The 22,191-nt window shown below is 45.7% G+C and overlaps 1 protein-coding gene across 1 annotated transcript in view; it reads left to right on the top strand.

Moving 5' to 3' along the window:
- Window positions 1–22,191, top strand: part of LOC146855235 (cadherin-related family member 4-like) — a 767,858-nt gene that overhangs the window by 534,126 nt on the left and 211,541 nt on the right. The window lies entirely within an intron of this gene.

Raw genomic sequence — 22,191 nt, 5'->3', positions numbered from 1 at the left:
TCAAAGTGGTGGTGTCATAACTTCATAGTACGTTTCTAAGTGTTTGTCAGTGCAGCTGTCTGCAAGACCAATTACTTGCAATATATGTTGGAAATTGTGTTTCTGGTTTGCTAGTGTATGCACCTAAGCTAGGCAGAACCAACCACTCTAGTCAGGGCAAGGGACTTACACACCCAAATAACCCCTGCACACACCCTTGGTAGCTTGGCAGAGCAGTCAGGATGATCCCAGAGTCAATGTGTAAAGCGAGTGTGCAACACACACACACATACCAGTGACACACTAGGCACAACACAAAAAGAGACTCCACATAAGGTTATATAAAAATATCCTTTGTATTGTTCATAAAACACTTTAGAGCACAATGACAGAAATCACTGTGCCACTAGGCACTTGTCATGACATCACATAAATTACACAATCATTTTGCCAATCGGGCAATTGTCATAACAACACAAGTAGCACACATTGTAAATCCACCATCACTGGGAATTATCCTGCAGCTTCTGCACATAACATTTTAGGGCATAACATGCAGCCAACTATGCACAGGCACATAACATGCAGTTTAGGTCACACCTAAATCATAATTAGGGCATGACATACAGTGGCAACATCACATCAGGGAATCATGTCCTCACAATATCATCATGTCAACATAGGGTACAGTATCCATGCACTCATGCTCTACATTGCAAGGTGCACTCCTACAAAAGGCAGAGGGCACTGGACCTCAGTCATGGCTTTTATGGCCTTGGCACCCTCTCCCTAGGTATGTACCAACAAGGAAGCATACAATGCCTATCTCTGTGAAGCAACCTCGCTGGGTCCCCCTTCGGGGATCGAGCACACGGCAGTTGCCCATGAGCGAGCAGGGGGCTGCTACCCAAAGGGCAGCATCTTTATCACAAGTGCAGAGTGTTTCTTAGGTGGGGACCTCCATCGAGGCTCCACCCCGCAATGTCTCCACATGGAACAAGTGCCCCTGTTGTGTGAGCAGAAGCAGCTGCCTGCGATAGCCCCCGACCCTCCACACACAAAAGGTAGGCAACTGTGGAGGCCTCTCTGGGTCCTCCCCTTCTGTTAGAGCTTTCACACAGCTGCCTGCAAGTCTGCATCACCACGGGAACGAGGTCTGGCGGCACAAACCCAGGTACCTGGCCTCGCTGGTCTTGAATCCTCGCAGGGCTCCAGGCCTCACCTTGCTACTTATGGCCTCAGACAACTCCCGGGTGTCTCCTTCTCCGTGGTACAGGCCGGCTCCTCCTGCGGCCACTTCTGCAATAGAGTGTAGTCTCGCTGGTTCGGTAGCTGGGTGCTGCTACCAGGTCCAGCATTGCTGGGGCTCTGGGGTTCAGGCTGCACGGCCCCTGGCAATCCCCCTCTTTCGGATTGGTTCCTTCTGTGGTTGTGAGCCCCGCCTGAACTAACGCTGCTGCCACTGGGGTCTGCAAAGCTCCGGCTTCATCGGGGTTGTCAGGCAACTCCAAAAATTCATTTGTACATGACCGTGCTCCCACTGGGGGATCCTCCTATCACACGTTGCTGGTGCAGCGTGTGGGGGATCAGCCCCGAGACGGCACCAGCGGCGACACTGCAAGCCAAATGCCACAGATGCACAATTCCCATTATGCTAGAGGCACAGGGAGGCCTTTCAGCAGCCAAAGTTGCAGTGCTTCCCTTTTAGGCTCTGAGAGTGACAAGGGAAGTACCCTCCAGCACCATATGTGCTGTAAAAGGAAATCACAGGGCAAAAAGCACAGCTCTCACCACACACTGTTTCAAATCACACAGGGCAAGCCACATAGCCCTGGGAGATCACTGGGGGTACCAACAAAAGTGTACAGGCAGGCCAGCACAAGGGTCTATGTAACAACAGTGGCAGTCCTTCTCTCCACCCAACAGGCAGCAGGTCAGCACTCTGAGTAATCAAGTCCAATGGCGGTTCCTCCTGGCAGTCTGTAGAACCAGCAGCATCTGTTACAGACCCACGCAGTGTCTGATTTCATTGGGTCACAGCCCCTGTACTTATAGTCCGAATGTCTTTGTTCTGGGGGGTACTTAAAACACTGTATTAGAAGTGCACAGTACCTCCAGTCACAATTCAAGCCCTGGTCACAGACACACGACAGGGGGGCGGACACAGCATTGTGGAAACTAGGCACAGCCCTGTTCAGGTGCAGGTGCAACTCCTCCCTCCACACCAAATGCAGACCAGGCTTATTCAGCCTAGCGTAGTCAACCAGGAAAGGCAGGACACACTTCTCCCCCCTTGTGACTGTCTAGAGTGAATATACATCCTCTCTCCCCTGTCAGTTAAAACCAGACGGTAAATACACATCTAGCCAGGGCACAAAGACTCCTAAGCACACAGAAATGCCCACATCTAAAAGTGAAATTTCTAAAATAGCAATGACAAGTCCGCTTTCACACATAATCAGGATTTATCACTACTATTCCAAACATACCTAACATCGTCATGCTACCCCTCTCATATAAAAAATTACCACTGAAGCACATACAGGGAGTCCCCAATGCAAACTTATGGGAGGGCAGCCCCACAGCAGTGAGAAACCAAATAGGCTGTTTGTCACTACCAGGACATGCCACACAGTTAAGGCACATGTCCTACCTTTTACTTACATAGCACCCTGCCCATAGGGCTAGCTAGGGCCTACCTTAGGGGTGACTTATATGTAGTAAAAGGGGAGTTTCAGATGTGGCAACCACTTTACATGCCATGTCACTGCGGCAGTAAACAGCACATGCAGGTTCAGCAGTGGCAGAGGCCCGAGACAGGTTTGAAAGGCTACTTCGGTGGGTGGCGCAAGCAGCGCTGCAAGCCCACTAGTAGCATTTAATTTACAGGCCCTGTGTATGTGGGATGCCATTGTACAAGGGACTTACAGGTTAATCAAATATGCCAAACAAGTGTAGACCAACCGTACCAAGTTTCCAAGAGAGATCACATGCACGTTAGCACTGATCACCAGTGGTAAAGTGACCAGACTCATAAAACCAACAACAACAGGTCAGAAAAATTACAGGAGAAATGCAAAAAATTCTGGGATGGCCCTGCAAAAAGGGCTAAATCCAACAAAGACCTATTGCTTGCAATTTAGGTACATTGAGCTTTGGGTCAACTCTATCAAACATTGGCTTTAGACATTTTCAATCACACCTTGGGACAACCACAGAGGTATTCCAATGCATGAGGGACAATTTTAAAATTAAATATGACTAATATGTCACACTGTTTGTCACATTCAATTCATTATCTCACACATGCATTTTTTCTTAACTGCAGCAGGCACTATTCTAAAGCTGTTGTTGTGACTCAAGGAATATCCTCCCCTTAAAATGGCCTTCTACTTGCTTTTGTATATCACAATGCACAGCCATCTAAGGGTCAGTCCAAAATAAACAATTAGGATGCCTGTACAAGATGTAGACTTGTTAATATGTGGGCACTTGATCAAAAACACCAATACCATTCCATCCCATTACCACCATCACTATAACCATCAGCAATTAACACCAATATGACCAATACCTCTACCTAAACCACCACCACATATACCACCAGCACACCAGAACTACTATTAGTTCAACTTCCATTACCACTGAACATGGTTTACTCTGTATAATTCCTTGAACCTGGCCTTTTATAATATGTAATCTTCTGTTATCTTTCCTTTGACTTTTTCATAGAACCCTCACAACTTCTTGCTATTCTCTCTTCCTATCTCTTTTAAATTGTTTTATCACTGCACCTAGAAACTACACTTGTCTGATGTATGTTGCCCGTAATAAATAAATATACATACAAATACAACAATATCACCACCACAAAAATCCCACCAATTAATAGAATAATACTATTACCAACAATGCCACCCCTAATAAAACAACCACCTTTAGCACAATTATCACCAATACTACCATCACGAATACCATTACCACTGTGCTACCGACACTAATACTGCACTATCACCAGTTACAATTTCAAATGTATAACTACCAACAATACCAATATCGACATCAATTCCACCACAACACTATTCTCACCCAAAAAACCACCAATACCACACCACAGCCACCAACAGCACCACCACCAATACAACAGAGCCATCAGTGCTTCTAGCACCAATAACAGCACCACATAACCACCAATATCACACCAAAATACCACCACCACTAACTCGAATACCTCCAATACCTTCATAGCACCACTTGCCAATAGAACTAATACCACCATCAATATCCCCAACATTAATACCAGTGCCATCGCCTATATCACCACCATGTATACCACTGATACCACCACCACAACATATACCATCACCACCAAACCCCAACAATAACACTAACTATTCTTAATAGATAAGTTGCTGATAGACATTTGATTTCAATACACATGTTGTCCATGCAGATACAATGGTACATATATAATACTAGGTTTTTTAGATGTACATATGTTGGATTGGGCTTAGACAGAGCGTATATATACCTACTAGTCACCTGAAAGGTAAAAGATGCTTTAAATGACAGGTCTCTTATGAATAGATAGAAAATAGACAGTGGGAATACAATATGTTTATGTTTCTATTTATGTTTTACTTCTAGGAATATCTTTTTTTTTAATGATAAGCAGGATATGGTTTTGACTAAATAAAGATTACATAAGGTGAGTCCGGTCTGACACTGTGTGGCAACTCATGGGTGATGCACGCGACCGTGCATTTTGTGGGGTGACCGCTGCTTTTTTTATGAGGCACAGGCACTTTCATATTAGTGTGAAAATCACCAATGGTGATTAATAAAGAAGCACCTACTGGTTAACGAATGAGTGTAGACTGGAACCCCTCTCATTCTTTCTCATTTATCTCAGAATAGCCTCGCACAGGGTCCTGAGATTCCACACATTAACCTTTCAGACATGTGGCGTGAACTGGGTCCCTTACCCAGCTGATGGAATCTATAAATGCAGTACTCCTTCCTTATACTATCCGTTATTTACAATTGTAGCCCTGAAGAAGTCTGCTATAACTCCATCATTGAATATGAAGTTTTGTTTACAAAATATTGAAATAAAGAACAGAACTACTGATACCACAATCTCAAGTGCAATTTGTTGAGTGCTCAGAGAGTGTATTTAAATAATACTATCTCTATCACCATGACCTCCAGCAATGCCAGTACAACTACCAATACCACCAGTACCACCACAGATCCCAATACCTATACCACCAACAACATCACCACTACTCCTAATACCACCAATGCCAATAATGCCAATACATTGACCACAATACAATTTCATCACCAATATAACCACCGCCAATATGACCACCAAGGTATTAACAAGAGTGTCACCAGCACCACTAACACCAGACCATCAATACTACAAACATTAACAATAAATGAAGTTGTGCATGTTCATTCTTTGCCTTTCTTATTAAGATTCGATTGTAAACACATTCCTTTAAAATACAGTATTTTTGGCAGTTTGGTACATTTGAAAAGCTGAAGAAGTATGTGCATTAGACTCAATGCTCTGAAGTGAACAAGGATCCCTTTCAACTCATCCTGTCTGCCAGGATATCTGTGGGGGTGAATCAGTTCTTGGTTTGTAGACAGGACACTACTGTAATAAAAGGGAGGTTTAAGGCTTGGCAAGTGCACATGTAGGCCTTGCAAAGGCAGGTCTGAGACAGGTTTGAAAGGCTACTTATGCAGGTGGAACCAGTGCTGCAGACCCACTAGTAGCATTTAGATTACAGGCCCTTGTTATATGGTATTCCACTTTACAATGGACGTATGAGTAAACTGAATATGCCAATCAGGTTTATACCAATGTCACCATGTTCAGGGGAGAAGCACATGCGCTGGTCAGCAGTCGCGAAGTCCTAAGGCTAACAAAAAGATAGAGCAAAAAGTAGAGGTAAGCAGACAAAAAGTTGGGCCAAGACAATTCTAAGGATGACAGGTCTACAAGGTTGTTGATGTATTTTTGAGTTTTACATGTCCAGGTAAATCACATTTTAAAATGTATTTTTCACTATTGCAAGGCCTTTCGCTCCAATTGTTTAACACTGGTATTGTCATAAACATATTTCAAGTGTCATTTTCAATTGGGAAAAGATAGAGGTTTGGAGTTTGGTATCCCTGGACCCACAATTTAAAATCACAACGTATGGCGAAGTTGGATTTTAAATTGTAAGTCTGAAAATGCCACTTTTATAAAGTTGGCATGCTCTTTCTTTAGTCAATCTGCGCCTCTGCCAGTCTTTGAATACACTCCTCGATTGGTTGGCAGCAGGTCTTTGTACAATCCCTTCAGGCAGTCAGACAAAGGGAGTTTTGGTGTGACATTTGCATCCTGATGATCCATCACTAGGCTGATTGGCCTTACCGAGGTACATTGGGAGGAAGGAGTTTACACTTACGCTTACACCTGAATGGGGCTCTGCCTGTGTCCACACAAAGAGATGCATACACCCCTGTAGTGAGACTTGAGCCAGGGCAGGAAAGGCAGGAACCTTGTGATCTTTAAAGGCATCTTTGAAGTCTCCCCAATTCAAAGGCACATGTGGTACTGGACCCCTGACACCAACTGATCAGAACGTTGATGGAACCAAGTACATTGTGCCTAAAAGAAGTGCTGATGTGCTGCAGGAGGCACTTCTGCTTTGCTATGTTGAAGTGGTGATTGCTGTGCTGTAGGAGGGACTGCCACTTTGCTACCTTCTTTGCTGGGTTGGCTTGCTGCCTGCTGCTTTTTGGGTAGGAGAGAGACTGGACCTGAGCTCCTTGAACCCACGTTTCTGCAAGGGCTTGCTGGGTGCTCCCTGTTCATGAAGTCTTAGGGACTTCAACTCTGCTTCAGTTGCTGGACTCTGCCATCGATGAGTCTTCTCTTGCTTGAGGTGCCTCTCCAATCCTGGGCCCCAGAAGGTGGTTCGGCAGTAGATTTCTCCAAAATTTACTCATCGACACCTCTGTGCCAATTAAAACTAGTGCAGTGCTTTTCTGAAAACATTCCTGTGCGCCTCTGTGATGATGCAGGACTTGACTGCAGGTTTGGCTGATGGTGCAGCACCGATCCAAGGTTCTGACCGGGAGACTTAATGATGACACAGTGCCTGCATCATAAGGGGTTCTACAAAAATGCAGGACCCTAATCCGACGCTCGACTTTGACGCATTGACCTGACTGCATGAATCAAACAGTCTTTTGAAGCCAACACGTGCTCCATCCAAGGTAGCTTTTTCAGCTGGCTCTGCGTGGGTCTTGTAGCAGGCCTGCCATCCATCACGGTCGGACTGGAACTTTGGATTTACTCCAGTCTAGTGCGACCTCAAGTAACCTTTTAGCACCATTGAACTCTAAGCACTGTTTTGGGATTTAATCTTTAAAAGTTCCTGTCTCAAGTTCTATCGATTGGATCTTTGTTGTTTTGGTCTTGTTTTACTCAAATACATATACTCTATTATTCAAAACAGGTGTGGAGTCTTGTGGTGTTTTCACTGTGTTACTGTAATTAAAGTGTGGACACATACTTTACACATTACCTCCTGAGTTGAGCCTGATTGTTGTGTGCCAAGCTACCAGAGGGTGATTACAGGTTAATTTAGATTGAGTATCAAACTTACCCTGACTGTGTGGAGTTGATCAATTCATTTGCATTCATGAGAAGCTGTTTACCATGAATGAGCAGATTATGATAATTCCACTAATGCAGTATGCATCTTTACCCCACTGTGAGATGCCCATTCGTCTCTTCTGGTGATTAGTAGTCTCAACCAGATCCTAAGCACCATGTAGAAGAGCAAGATCAGATAGTGGATTAAAAAGTCACTTTGTTTGTATTTTGCATTGTAGCCTATATTGAGAGCACTTAACAGACAACACGTTAAGACACAATAATTCCTTCCCATCTCTTGTATCTGCACAAGAAATCCCGTTATTGGGGGGCATGGCTTGGAAGGCGTGGGGAATAGCAGTTTAAGTAAGTTGCTCCCATCGAAATGGACTGTTGATCACAACTGCAGTGGTCTCCAGGTCACCAAATGGAGTGCTGGTGACAGACATGACTTGGAGAACACCGGTGCACATGAATAGACTGCAGGACAGGAGAAATATCATCGCTAGCCCCACGTAGTTCAACTTTGCGTTTTCTTGTCTTGTGAGAGTGGTTTCATACCCATCAATACACCCGATGTCAGTTTCCTGAGGCCTGCCTTGCCTACTTTTCCCACTCTGTGCATGTTTGATCCCCAATGGCTCTCAACGAACAGTAATGGATGACATGAATGTCCCAATCCAATTTGCCTGACCTTAAAATGGTGGTGCACCCCATGGCATAAAACCAATTTAATTTCCACAGTGATAAGCTTCCAATAATTTTTGCCATTACTGTAACATTCTTGTAGCATAGCCTCCAGCAGTGATTTTGAATGTGCAGGAATCACTAATGCATAAAAAATGACTAGCATGTTTATGACATAGCACATGAGATTTTTTAATAAATGGTGTTTCTGGAAGGGCATACCACCTCCAATGGTACAGGCTTTGGCATTTCATGACTTGTGGGACCCACTACTCCTGATTTGTAACCTCTTAAGTTCTGGAGTGGGTTTCACAGTTTGACCCAATCAATTATTTAGAGCCTTTTCCCTTTGCTGGTCCAGCATAATCTAGAGTCCTGAGCTATGGGAAACACAACATCTTTGTTGATCATAAAGACCTACAAGCTTTCTTGAATTTAAGAGATGATCTAGACATTGAAACCCAACACACACCTTCCACTAAGAACAAAAACTGAGCCCTGTCCCCAGGAATTATACTCTATTTGATCCAGATTCTCAAAGGTGTAATGGAGCACAGCAGCCAAAAATGCTGTGCTACGTTGTGTAACAGGGAGAGAGCAGGAGAGTTCCATATTCATAGAGGTATGGCTCTCTCTAGCACGGGCTCTGATTTCAGCTGCCGGGCTCCAGGCACATACCTTTGCGCCATAGTGCTAGAATACAAGCCTACCATAGGTTTTTACAGCACACACCTTAGTGCCCTGGTGCTAGGCTAGACAAGTGAAAAACCTTTTCCTGCTTTGTATGTGTGCTGTACTGTGCAGCACACATTCAAAATCAGAAAAGAAAGGAGAAATGACAATGTTTCTCCTTTTCACGCTTGCTTTTCTGTGGCGGTAATTTTTGATGCTAAATCCTGTCTACTAATGTTAGTAGATAGGGTTTAGGGTCGAAAGGCATGGATGGTTCCATGGGAATGCTCATGTACCACTCATGTAACTCCCCCTTGACTGAAAGTTATGCAAATCTGTGCTTCGGTCTGCTTTGCATTATGTTTCCATACAAACCAACGCTAATATCAATTAGCATTAATGTGTTAATCCCCAAAAAGGTTTAGTGTCGGTTTAGCGTTACAAACGTAATACTAACCCAATGATAAAACCTAATGAATCTGGGCCTTTGTTTGTTAACTTTAATCTGATTGTCTCTCATACAGGGTCAGCTTTTTGGCAGTGCGTCTGGTGCGGCCGCACTGGGCGCAGACCTGTGGAGGGGGCACTGAACTCAGGGGGAGCGCTGTGATTAGCAGTACCTTATGACTGGAAAGATGTGGCGCACTTTAGCCTGGTGGTAGTGAGAGAATTTGAGGAGGTAGTCATGGGGTGTGGGGGGCACCAAAAATGATTGTCGCACCGGGCATCACCAGTGCTAAAGCCGGCCCAGCGCTCATATGTACTACTCCGGCACTCCTTCACATGGGGGCTTTCCGCTGTCATTAGTAATTCTACTATTTTCCTTGCTATTTTTTATTTTTCTCTACTGGTGCTCCAGGCACTGCCCTCACATTCCAGTTTATTGGTTACCATATGTGTCACAGGGGCCCTAAGGAGAGTGGGTCTACAATTAAAGATGGTCTGCTGTTATTATAAATGGGGATACCAGTGCACCTGTCTCACGGGCCTATCTCATTAAAAACTGAATTGATGTCTTCCATATTGCCGAGTAGTACTGTCTATTTCAGTCATCTGCTTCATGATATGTTGTATTTTCATTGCAATACATTGTGACTATGTGCCCTGCTGGTCTCTAAGTGTCAACGCTCCTGGATATACCCCCTCAATTGATGAGTATTATGTGAAAGAGGGCCCTTGCGCACAGCCTGTTATAGCCAGGATAACTCACTGCCCTAGGCTGTTTATAGCTTTTGGACCTCGGGTACAATTGTTTCAATTGTTACTAAGTTATCTGCACATGTGGCATGGTTATAGTATGGTACCTAACTAATATGCTACATTTTATCCATTCTTCTATAGAATTAGATATACATCCTAGAATTTCACACGTGAGCCAGTAGTTGTTTGATTTCCCTGTATTATATAGTAATTAGCTGTCTGTTCCTAGATCACAGGACCACTCTTCCAGTCAATCATATCTGATACATCACTTCCGTGATGGCTGGGATGTTACCCCACTGTCGTCTCCCCCACATTCAGTATTAGGGGGCACTGGGTGGGTGGTGGGATGGAGGTAGGACTTTTCAGATGGGCTTTTTTCAGTATCTTCATTGTAATATATTTTAATGTTTTTCTTTTTTCCGTATTATTAAAGTCTGCTGACATGACAAACCACCCTTCTGTTCTCTCTTTGTTCACTCATTGGCAACAGTAAGCCTTTACACAGGTCCCCGTATGGATCACAGAGGTACATTTGTACCCAACGAGGATGACTTCAATGGGACTAGTGTTAGTAGATATGTGCCAGCCATCGCTCGTCTGGGTACAATATGGTGCCAAGTTTTTCTCTCTGCAAATGTATCTCCGAATCATCTACACATCCCTACAATATAGCTAGCGCTTCCCTCTCCAAGAATCTGATGTTGATCTCTCTAAACGTTAAAGGGCTCAATCTCCCGGTCAAACACAAGAAAATTAAAATCTATCTATATAAACTCAAAGCCGATATGATCTTATTAAAAAAACTAAATTAGTCATAAAGAGTTGACTTCCTTTGGGCACAATTGGATCAGTGGACATCTGTGCTCAGCCGCAAAAAACAAGAGAAAGGGGGTGGTGACCTTGATTGCCAGAAAGTCTGGTTTATCTGTAGATTTACGTGCAATGGACAATGAGGGAAGATGGATTCTCACACTACTTTCCAAAAATACCAACTCCTTCCATGTTCTCAATGTCAATAGACGTACACAGATTTCTGGGACTCCTTATCTGCCTCACTATGCCATATTCCAGATGATGGCCTGACCATCATGGGTAGTGACTTTATTCTTCCCCTAGATACTACTTTGGATAGGTAGTCAAAAGAAAAACGTATTTCATGCCTCCAAGGTCCCATAAATCTCTCTTCAACTTATGCTCAAGTTTCAACCTACACAATTGCTGGAGACTACAACAGCCTGACACCAGGCACTGCACCTTTTTTTCCAACCCACGCAAATCATACTCAAGAATCGACTACCTCTTCATTGCCAATCCACACACACCTCATCAACCAAACAGATATCCTCTCTAGTCTGATCTCCGATCACTCTTTTATATCCCAGTCCCTCACAGGGGTTCACACAAAGCTCTTGTGTAAGTTCTGGTGATTCAATGACGAGTCCATTGAAGATGCTGCATCTAAGGCCATTATCGAAAACACCACCCTAAACTACATTAATGGCAATACATCTGTAGATGTCTCCCCACCACATACTGGGGCGCACTTAAGGCAACCACTAGAGGCACTCTAATTGACATACAAGCCATACTGAATAAAGCACACAGTAGCAAGCGTTAAGGGTTATAACAAGAAATCAAGAGCCTAGAGACTCACCATATTTCTAGTTTGGATAAACCCTTCTCATAAAATTGCCCTTTCCCTATCCTAAACTAGATATTTGTTCCTACGTAGGGCATTCTGGACACTCTCATGCCTCCACAAGATGTCACTTAGGGATGATCCAACGTGGTGGAATTGCAATAAGGAGATCGGAGACTTACCACCAACTACTCTTCTATTGCTGGGCTGTCTCCCATTTCTGTGACCGCATTTATGCCTTTATTTGTTCTTTATTCAAAGTCCGTCTGAAGCGTGACTTTATCTCCTTCATTCATGGTTTCCTAGATCCATGGGTCCGATCAGCTAACGACAGTCTATTAAGAGACATCTTACTGATTGCGGCCTGTAAGTCGGTGCTCAATAACTAGAAAAACACTTCTCCCACCCCCTGAAGGTCTCTATCATCCATTGGAATACCACTTGGCAGATAGTGTCTTAGTTCCCATTCCTACTTACTAAAACCTCTACAATAAATAGACGGGCATTGGGTATAAGAATAGATACCCATATACCACCTTGATACCTCGTCCATGTTTGAATATTATCTGTTTCACCATGTTTTTAAAACATCAGATTGCATGACAATAATTATCCTTTGTACTCTCAGAGACTTTGTATATCATGCTGTCTGTTATCTAGGAATGTGAATATTAACACGATTGCGTACAGAATTGTCATGTCAACAGCTGTATTTCCATTTGTTTCTTTTTACTTTTATAATTCATGATTTGTTTTATAATTTGCTTTGCCTGTTTTAACATTGGAAAGAGGTATTACATTTTCGCTCGACCTCATTATAGCAACACATGTTTTGTACTGTTGTTTCATGACTGCCTTTTTTTATACAAAAATCAATAAAACTCTTGAAATAAAATAAATTAGGTTATTGGCTTATTTTATTAGATCGAGTCTACAGGATCATCTGTTGTATGTTTTTTGTGTGCTCTGGAGTATTTCTGCAGGCCTTTCTGATTCCGCTTTTTTTGCTTTCTGCTGAGGGACTTTTTTCACCTTTTTTCATTGGCTACATGCATGCAGCAGGCCCCCCATTGTGGCCCGAGCCCAGCTCACAACCTCCAATCCTAGCATTACTACTACGCCTTTAGCTTTTTACTGTAGACACACTGCATCATCGTTGTATGCTTCAATTGACTAATAAAAAGTGACATATTCAAATCCTATCTTGTACAGACACTAAAACACGAATTTTCCGCGATCTCGCCCTAGCAATTCTAGTGCATGCCCAGTGCTACATACATAGGGGCAGATTTATGACGACTGGCGCATCCCTGCATATCAGCAGGGATGCGCCAGTTATTATGCGCCACAGCTGCGCCACCATGGATGCGCCGCATTTATAATGCGGCGCACCATGGGGCAAAAACGGCACAGATGCGTGACGCATCTGTGCCGGAAAGTGGCGCATTGCTGGAGTTGCGTCGCAAGTGCGACGCAGCTCCAGCAATGATCTGGGGGGCCCTATTTTTACAATGCTGCATCAATCCTTACGCCTGCTTCAAGCAGGCACAGGGTTTTGACGCAGCATGGGCCTAAAAGTGACTGAGTGAAATCTTGTAGATTTCACTCAGCCACTTTTAGGAGGCGTTCCTGCGTCAGAACGCCCCCACCTGCCCTGGAACGCCTACATATGGCGCAGGGCTTTACAACATGACGCATCTCCCAGATGCGTCACGTTGTAAATACCCCGCACCATGGCGCAGGATTTGCGCCGCTGCTGCGTCACAAAAGCGACGCAACTGCGGCGCAAAAGTGGCGCAAGTGCAACATAAATCTGCCCCATAACTCTTATCCCGTCAACACCACTCGTGCGTCCATTTACAGAGCTGGCGCTGGTGACATTGGCAATGACAAACGACCAAGCATCGAACGTCACCACTGAGCGCCGTGAGACTACAGATTTGAGCATTAAAATTGAGCTCTGTATCCCCCTCCTCAACCGTTTGAGTGAAATGCAGGGACTAGCATCATACACGCAGTGACCGAGCAACTAGAGCGCCAGGCAATAAGTAGGGGACAGTATAGAGCGACAGAAAAGATAGAAATCTATTTGACAGCTATTGGCCATCTCTAAGGCACGGAAACTCTTACAGTATGAATGTTGTCATCTGGAAACCGTGTAACAACACTTTAAGTCCTCTCAGCAAAACGTGTAGTTTTGTATTCCTTGGAGGAAGATGAAATGCTAGATACAATCGCACCGTGGTCATTAATCAGACTAATGGCGCGTGCATTGCAATCTGACTCTGCTCAGGTTAGCAGATTCATGTTAATTACCGAAAGTTGTACTTTTGTTTTACAGAAGACACAGTGTACTGAAAGTAATTTGCTCCTCTAGGCATACATGCCTATTACCTTTAAATCCAACTTTTCCAATATGACCGTTCTACAGCGCGGTCCATGATTGGGTCTGAGGTAAGGCACAAGTGATAGGCTGAACCATATACCTTGAGAGTCCTGAGCTATTATCGTTTTTGGACCCTGGCAATTTGCGAATTAGAAGTGTGCATTTATACATTGTATGTCACACCAACTCAGCACCACCTCCGCATCAGCACAGCACCAGTCAGTTCCACTCAGCACCACTTCTACATAACTCAGTAGCATCACCTGAGCATCACTCAGCAGCACCTGAGCACCACCACAACACCACAACACCACCACAGCATCATTCAGCCCCAGCACAGCACCATCGCAGCACCAATGCAGCACTCTCTGTGCATCACCTCAGCACACGTGCAGCACCAGTTCACTACCAGCGCTGTTTTGTCCCCCCAGCTCCATAAAAAAAAATAGCTATAACAAGCAAGCATTAAAACAGGCAGGAAGAATTTGCCAGCATTGCAAAAACAAAAAAACTAGAAGACATTTTTTATGGTCATTCTTTTCTTAATAGGATCGGTCAGATGTACATAATATCTGTCTGGTTATATATAAGATAACAAAAACACTTGTTATTATAACTTTTTAGCATGCTTCACAGCAGCCACACTGCTCTATACCATAGCTTAAACGCATTGGCACAGCCAATAGCTCTGGCTAAACACTTATAAGGTCTCAAAGGTGAGAAGTATTGGTTATGCCCATTCTTGTTTCACCTTCTGTTGACTGTGCTTTAGCTACAATCTGGTTGATGTTTTGGGTTTTAAACTAAATATATTTCAAAACCACATTGACGGGCTCATTACGATGTCGGGCAAAAAGCCGTATTGGAGCCCTTCTGACTGACTAGGTCAGTTTTCATTCCAACTGTCCAATTACGATGTTCGAGGTTGGAATTGAAACCACCCAACGATTCCAAATCGGTACATTTGTGTCGGTCGGAACCATATCGTACACCCCCTATAGTCAGCGTTTTCGCGCTCAGGATTATCATGTTTCTTTCCAACAGCCTTTTGCATCGGCCTGTCTGATATGAAAAGGCTGTCGGGAAGTAAGTTTGGGGGCCCCTGGCAGGGCCCCCTAGGACCCACGGCCTACGGCTGGCAGCCAAGGGGTTACCCAATGTACCCCCCTGTAAAACCCTGCACTGTGTGGCAGGCACTGTTGGGTGCCTGTGACAGGGTTTTCTGCAAAAAACACCCTCTTTCCCCATAGCAGCCTGTATTATGGCCAGTTGTCGGGCAGAACACGAGCTTCCACAGGAAACAATGGTAATCCGACAGAACAGTGTTCGTCGGTAGATCCTGAATCCAAGACGGTGTCGGGCAGAGGCTGTCCGCCAGACATCGTAATGAGCCCCGTAGTGTCTAATATACTTCCACCACTACCAGATTCTCATTTAGTTAAGTCAATCACATATGTGGAAGTTCAGGTACCGTCAAAAGCAAAGACATTAGCTCATTAAACTAAGATTCTTTACATGGAAAATCACTTGAGATATTTTTGTAAATGCGATCGGTTCTACTTGGGGGTGACTGGTAGTTGCAATATTTTTAAGATGGCTATTCTGCCTCGATACCTGTATCTTTTAAGGTTTAGAGCACTTTTTCTCCCCAAATCATTTTTGTTTTTATTGAAAGCCAAATGGCAGAAGTGTATCTAGCAGCACGGAAAATTACAATGTTCAATAAAGGTCCTCCTGCTTTCTTGTAGGTGTGGGAATATTTCGCTACCTTCACTTTTGAAGTGTATTTTATCTCTTTTTTCGTGTTTAGACTTACAGGAGTCTTGGCAAGGGATCTTTGGCAGTAGTTTAGATATCATATTGCCAAAAGGTCTCATTGGCACTGCCTACTTTAAACATACCTGATATAAAACATTAATGGTATTCCACAAAATACGGCTGAACATAAGGAGACATGGTAACATCCCCAGCTACAATTTGTATATTCTGCCGGGTCACAAATAGGCATCTCTCTGTACATTCTAGCTATTTATTCTTCTGGTGGGACCTATGACTCAAGACCGAAGGGCAAATTTGCAGCATGGCACACTCTACTTTCATTTGAAGAATTGCCGAAGAAATATACTGGGCCAAATCAGAGCATCTTCAGATATTTATTTTGCAGCACACATAGGAACAGGAAAAAGCCTCAGGAGATAGTTTTTGCTCATGGAGGTGCCACTTCCCGCAAACAAAAAATCCTCCTTAAAACAGAGGCACCCTTGCACCATTGTGCAAGGGTGCCGGCGTTGGCGCTAGGCAGCCAGAAGTGCACCAGCGCAGCACGGCCGGACTGAGAATCCAGACCGGCCCTGGCAATTAAGTCTGACCGGCCAGAGGGTTGTGAATGGTAGTGGTGATACGAAACACTGCTGCTGCTTTTGTTACAGGGGGACAGATTTTGCAGCACTGCTGCAAAACGGGCTCTGTTACAAAAATGGCCCCTACTGGTCCAAAACACTCCCCCACCCTGCCAGGCTACTGGGAAAATGCCCGGTGCCCGCTGCGGCCAGCCCTCCACTGCAGCGCAGGTAAAAAGGCAGGAATGCACTATATTTACTTAAATAATTCACATTCTAGCACTTTCCCCATCACACAGTGTGCTGCACTGAGTGACTTGGCATTAAATATGGCCCAGGACTAGGTAGCAGCACCAACCAAAAAACTTCCTTACAATCGGCCCAAGATTCCAGTATGTGTGGAAGCAACATTATTTTGGGTTAATGCCTTTCCAAATCAAAAGAGGCAAAGATTAGTGAAGCTATAATGGGGCAATGTACAGGAACTGCCGCTAACTAGCATTAACTTTAGTTAGCTGCAGTTTTCTTAACGTGGCCTAGCACCAAAATCTATCGCCCTGTTAGCGATGTATTGCTACATGGCGATAGTTTCAGGTACCCGCGATGAAAACTGCCGCTAACACTAGCATGAAGGCAATAGAATTTCTGATGTTAGCGGGCAAAAACTGATGGAAGGCCAATTTGCGGGGAAAAATTCATGTTAGTCAGCAGAACTTCACCTCTAGAGGCAAAAACAGCCAAAAAGTCAACCTCCAATTAAAAAACTAAAAGAAAAGCAATGGAATGCAGAATGGAGCAGGCAGGGACAAGTGCAGCACTGATCAACAACCTCACCAAACCCCCCAACTGCCAGGATGACCAACCAGAGTCCCAGGGGAAGAGGAAATGCAGAATCAGGGCTACACAAAAGAGGCTCATTGTTGGGAAAAACCTGTGATGCATCACTTTTCATAGTGCCCTCCTTGCAGCACCATGGGAGCCAAAACTTTGAAAGCGCAGACAGTCCTCAGGGCCCAGAGGCCTCGCTGGGCCTGTGTCTGGGACCCACAGTGGGATGCGGAGGTGCTGTGGAGTTGCTGGGCTGTGGCAGTAGACATTGAAGCATCGGTGATCGCCTTTACCTGGTGGTGAAGTTGCTGACCTGTGTGAGAAGACCACCTGCTGTCCCTTGGAGCTGTTAATGGTAGAGGTACTTCTCCGCACCAACGTATGGAGGTCTGCATCACATACCACGCGCCACCACTACCCCAGGGGGAACGGGGGAGATTTACCAATGGTGGGCCGTGCCTCTCTGCATCACAGGCCCTAGGATGTTGCACTGGGCAGATGCTGTGGAGGGTGAGGCCCCTGAACTGCGCCGAACTTGTGTAGTGGGAGTGTTGCAACTTCGCACATAAGGGGGCCCTGTTGCTTCACATGCATTGGGAGGTTACCCAGCTGATGTGGCAGTGACTGCTGTACCCAGGCTTGTGAAATCCCACCTGGCTGAGGCTCCTGCTGGCTGAGTCACTGATTTGTCGAGAGTGCAGCAGATTGCACCATAGTGTCAGTGCCCAGGTGAGGAGAATGTGGGACGCATAACAGAGGAGGCCCTGGGGTCGAGTCGGGCCCAGGACTAGCACCTGTGGGTGACGCACCCCCAGTGGTGGCTCCTCCACTACGGTGGAAGAACATCGTTCCACTGCTTTTGAGCAGTGCAAGAAGAGGAAACATAACATGATGCTAACTTTCTGATATTCTCATGCTATGTTTCCTTTGCGGGCAGGAGTTTGGGTGGGGTTGCTCTACTCACAGAGAATGGCAGCGGTGGATTGGCATGTCCACTCAAGTGCGCAGTGACTGTTTGGTCGGCCCTCTCAGGCCTCCCAAAGCAGTCACGCGCACTTCCCTGTTTGCACTGCAGGCTGCATTATAGCATGCATGTAGTACATGCCCATCCCTCCAGCCCCTGGCAAAACACATTGTCACGGCGCTCAAGAACAATCACAATGCGGCATTGCAGCATTGTGATTGGCTTAGGGGTGGGAGCCTGTCTGCCTGCTTCCTGTTCCTTGAAGAAGACTCAAGAGAGCAGGAGCACAGAAGACGAGGGACCCGACTTTGAGGTAAGATTTAAAAAATATATATTTACAATCCCTGCTCGCCCACCACGTCCCCAACCCCTTCAGTGTCCTTGCCCATGCTCCCTATCTCCCCCGCAGCACTACTTAATGATGCACAGCGTGCGTACCACTGGTGGTCTAAAGGCAAGCCTATCTGTGTCCGTCTGGACCTGGAACGTGGCCAGCAACAAGGACACTTCCTCTCGTACACTCCACCGCTAGGACTCAAGCACCCACCTCGCCCTCAGCCCTGGACTCCACACCACCTGCCATCTAGTATCACTGTAGAATCCTTGCGCCCTGCTCAAACTGCAAACGTACCTTCTGCCGAATCAGTACACCAGGGCCTCCTGCCGCCCAGCCGACCAATAGTGCAGCTGACCGGCTCAACTGCATCCTCCTCAACATGCGGTCCCTCCACAAAGACAAAACAGAAATCTGGGACCTCCTCCACGCCACCTCTTCAGACATCGCTTTGTTCACGGAAACCTGGATGAACCTCTGCTCCGGACCGGATATCACCATCACCATCCACAACAGCAACAATCTCACCCACACCGAACACCACGATTGTCCAGGAGGAGGATTTGCCATTGTCTAAAAAAGCACACTCGGACAGACCACGCACTGTAATGACCCCACAGCTATCATGGAACACCTCCACTTCCAGATCCGGACCAACCCCTCCCCCACCCTCCACGGCACCCTCGTCTACAGGCACCCCCGCCATGAACCCCCATTCACTGATGTCAGACAACTCAAGTTCCACCTGGAGAACCACAGTGACCAGAACACCACCACACTCCTGGTGAACCTTGCCAACATTGGACTCAAGCAGTTAGTCACCGCACCAACCCAAATAGCTAGACACACGCTCGACCCAGTCTTCTCTGCCAGCGGGAACTTCAACTACAGCCACACCCCCAAACTCTCCTGGACCAACCATCATAGCATACATCATGCCCACCATACACCACCGCCATCATTGCCCCCCTTGCTGCAGCCAGATCAAGGCCATGATAGAACTTTTTGGCGACTCCCTCAGCACCACCACTCCACCAACGCTTACAGATGCCAGAACCGCAGCTCACAAACTACACTGATGGAGTTCCAACTGTGCCGACACCCTGGCAGCTCCTCCATGTCAGTGGAACGAGCATCTGGGGGTCAATGGCCATTGTGGAAGGCGACAGAAGACACCCTGGATGCCAAACTAGACTCTGTACAAAGGGATGCATCTAGGCATATGCATGACCTTGTGAACCCCTATGCCACTTTATACCTGCGTCAGGTAGGATGTATGCAGGGTGGGTAATCCCACACAACAAAGCCTCGTATGAGTGGAGCAGTGAAATCTTTGTCATAACTCTGACAGTATCTAACTGGAAATGTTGATATCTGTTCAGAGAGCATGTACAGAGGTGGAGTCTTGACGGAGAGGGCGGGAAGATGTACTCTGCAGCAGGAGGGGAGGCTCCGCTGAAGGGTGAACCAGCAAAGCATATATGCTGTAAGTGAGTCTGTATTTTTAAAATGACATAAACGGTTTATGTTTGCTACACAGTGCTGCTCTCCTAGTTTATTAACTTGAGGAAGTAAGTGTTAACTGAACTCACATTAGTAGCAGACGGACCACCGGACCCCGGGACTGCTCACTTAATTATGCTGGTGTTACATTTTTAGGTTGAGCCTAGTGGCAATGTGCAGGCACTGCTCACTCTGTGAGACTGCTGTAGTAGAGTATGCGAGCTAAGCGGCGCCCACTCTCCTCCCATATTTTTCATTGGCATGTGTCATTGTCTTTTGCAAATGCTGCCTTTGGATTCGTTAATAGGCTTGTGAGTCCCTCCTTAGTACGGCCTTGTTTTCATTTGTACCTTCCCATGGTAACTGGCCCTTTTACTTCGGTTGTTACACGGGACCTGTTATTTAGCCTGTGAGCACTGTTTACTTTATTGAGTTTCTCTTTCTCAGGCCGTACATGCGCTGCTTCAGCTGAAACCGCTTGTGTTTTTTTTAGCAAGTAAAATGGATTTAGAAATGATTAGCGAAAGTCATGTGAATTCCAGGTAGCGCATAATCCTGTGCTAATGGGCTGAAGCTGACAACAGCACATCTGTGTTATATGTCATCTATACTAAAGCCACTTGACGGGTTGTTTTCAAAAGCCTATTTTATTAAGAACACAACCACCACCAACACCACGACCATCAATACCACCACCTCCACCAATGCCACCACCACCAATACAACCACCACCAATACCACCACCACCGCCAATACCAACACCAACACCAACACCACCAATACCACCACCAACACACCTACACCATCAACACCACCAATACCATAGATACCACCACCACCACCAATACCACCACCACAAATACCACTACCACCAATACCACCAACAGTACTACCACCACCAATACCACCACCAATACCACCACCAACACCAATACCACCACCATCAATATCACTACCACCACCAATAACACCAACACCAACACCACCACCACCAATACTACCACCAATACCAACACTGCCAATACAATAACCAACACCACCACCAACACCACCACCATTGTTAGACCTGGCATCCTTGGCGTGGTTGTCTCTGACTTTTTGCCTCTACCTCCTGTGTTTTTGATGCTATGCTGGATTTAGTTTTTGCTGGTTTAGATGCTTTGGGCACATTGACACTGCTGATCAGTGTTAAAGTGCAAGTGCTCCCTGGGTAAATTGTCATTGTGATTGGTTATCCATGATTGGCATATTTGTCTTACCAGTAGGTCCCTAGTAAAGTGCATTGAGTGTTCCAGGGTTGGTAACTCAAATGCTACTAGTGGGCTTGCAGCACTGATTGTGCCACCCACATAAGTAGCCCTGAAAAGACGTCTCAGGCCTGCCACGCAATGCCTGTGCGCAGTTTGTTAACTGCCTTGTTGACCTGACCAGTGCACCCACATGCCAGGCCTTACCCTTCCCTTTTCTTACACATAGGACACCCCTATGGTAGGTCCAAACTACCCCCCTGGGCAGGGTGCACTGGTGTGTGTAACATGTCCTGATAGTGAAATACTGCCAATGTTGTTTTTCACTATTGAAAGGCTATCTTGCCCATAGGACAAAATGGTGAATGTTGTGTAACAGTTTTACAAGCCTATCTTCCCATAGGAGTAAGATAATAGAGTCTGGTATCCCTGAACTCGAATTTTATAATACATCTTTTAGGAAAGATGGTTGGTAAATTCTGTGTTTGCAAATAGCACTTTTAGAAAGTGGCAATTTTCTTGTTCAACCTTCCTGTATGCCTCTGCCTGTTTGTGGATTGACTGTTGGGCTTGAGAGTGACAGGGGATGGGGTGTCTTCGGGTGTCTGGGTGAGTCAGCACTAGGCTGAATAGGCCGATCTGCATTTGGAGTGGTGGAAGGAGTAGCACCTGGGCCTGAATAGGGCTGTGCCTGCCTTCCCCAATGCTGGCTCCACCCCCTGTGGGGTGTCTGTTGGCCCTGGC

The sequence above is a fragment of the Triturus cristatus genome, chromosome 4_1, assembly GCF_964204655.1.
Source record: "Triturus cristatus chromosome 4_1, aTriCri1.1, whole genome shotgun sequence".
Lineage (NCBI taxonomy): Eukaryota > Metazoa > Chordata > Amphibia > Caudata > Salamandridae > Triturus > Triturus cristatus.
Note: the sequence above shows the minus strand (reverse complement) of the source record. Positions and strands in the feature narration are given on the sequence as shown.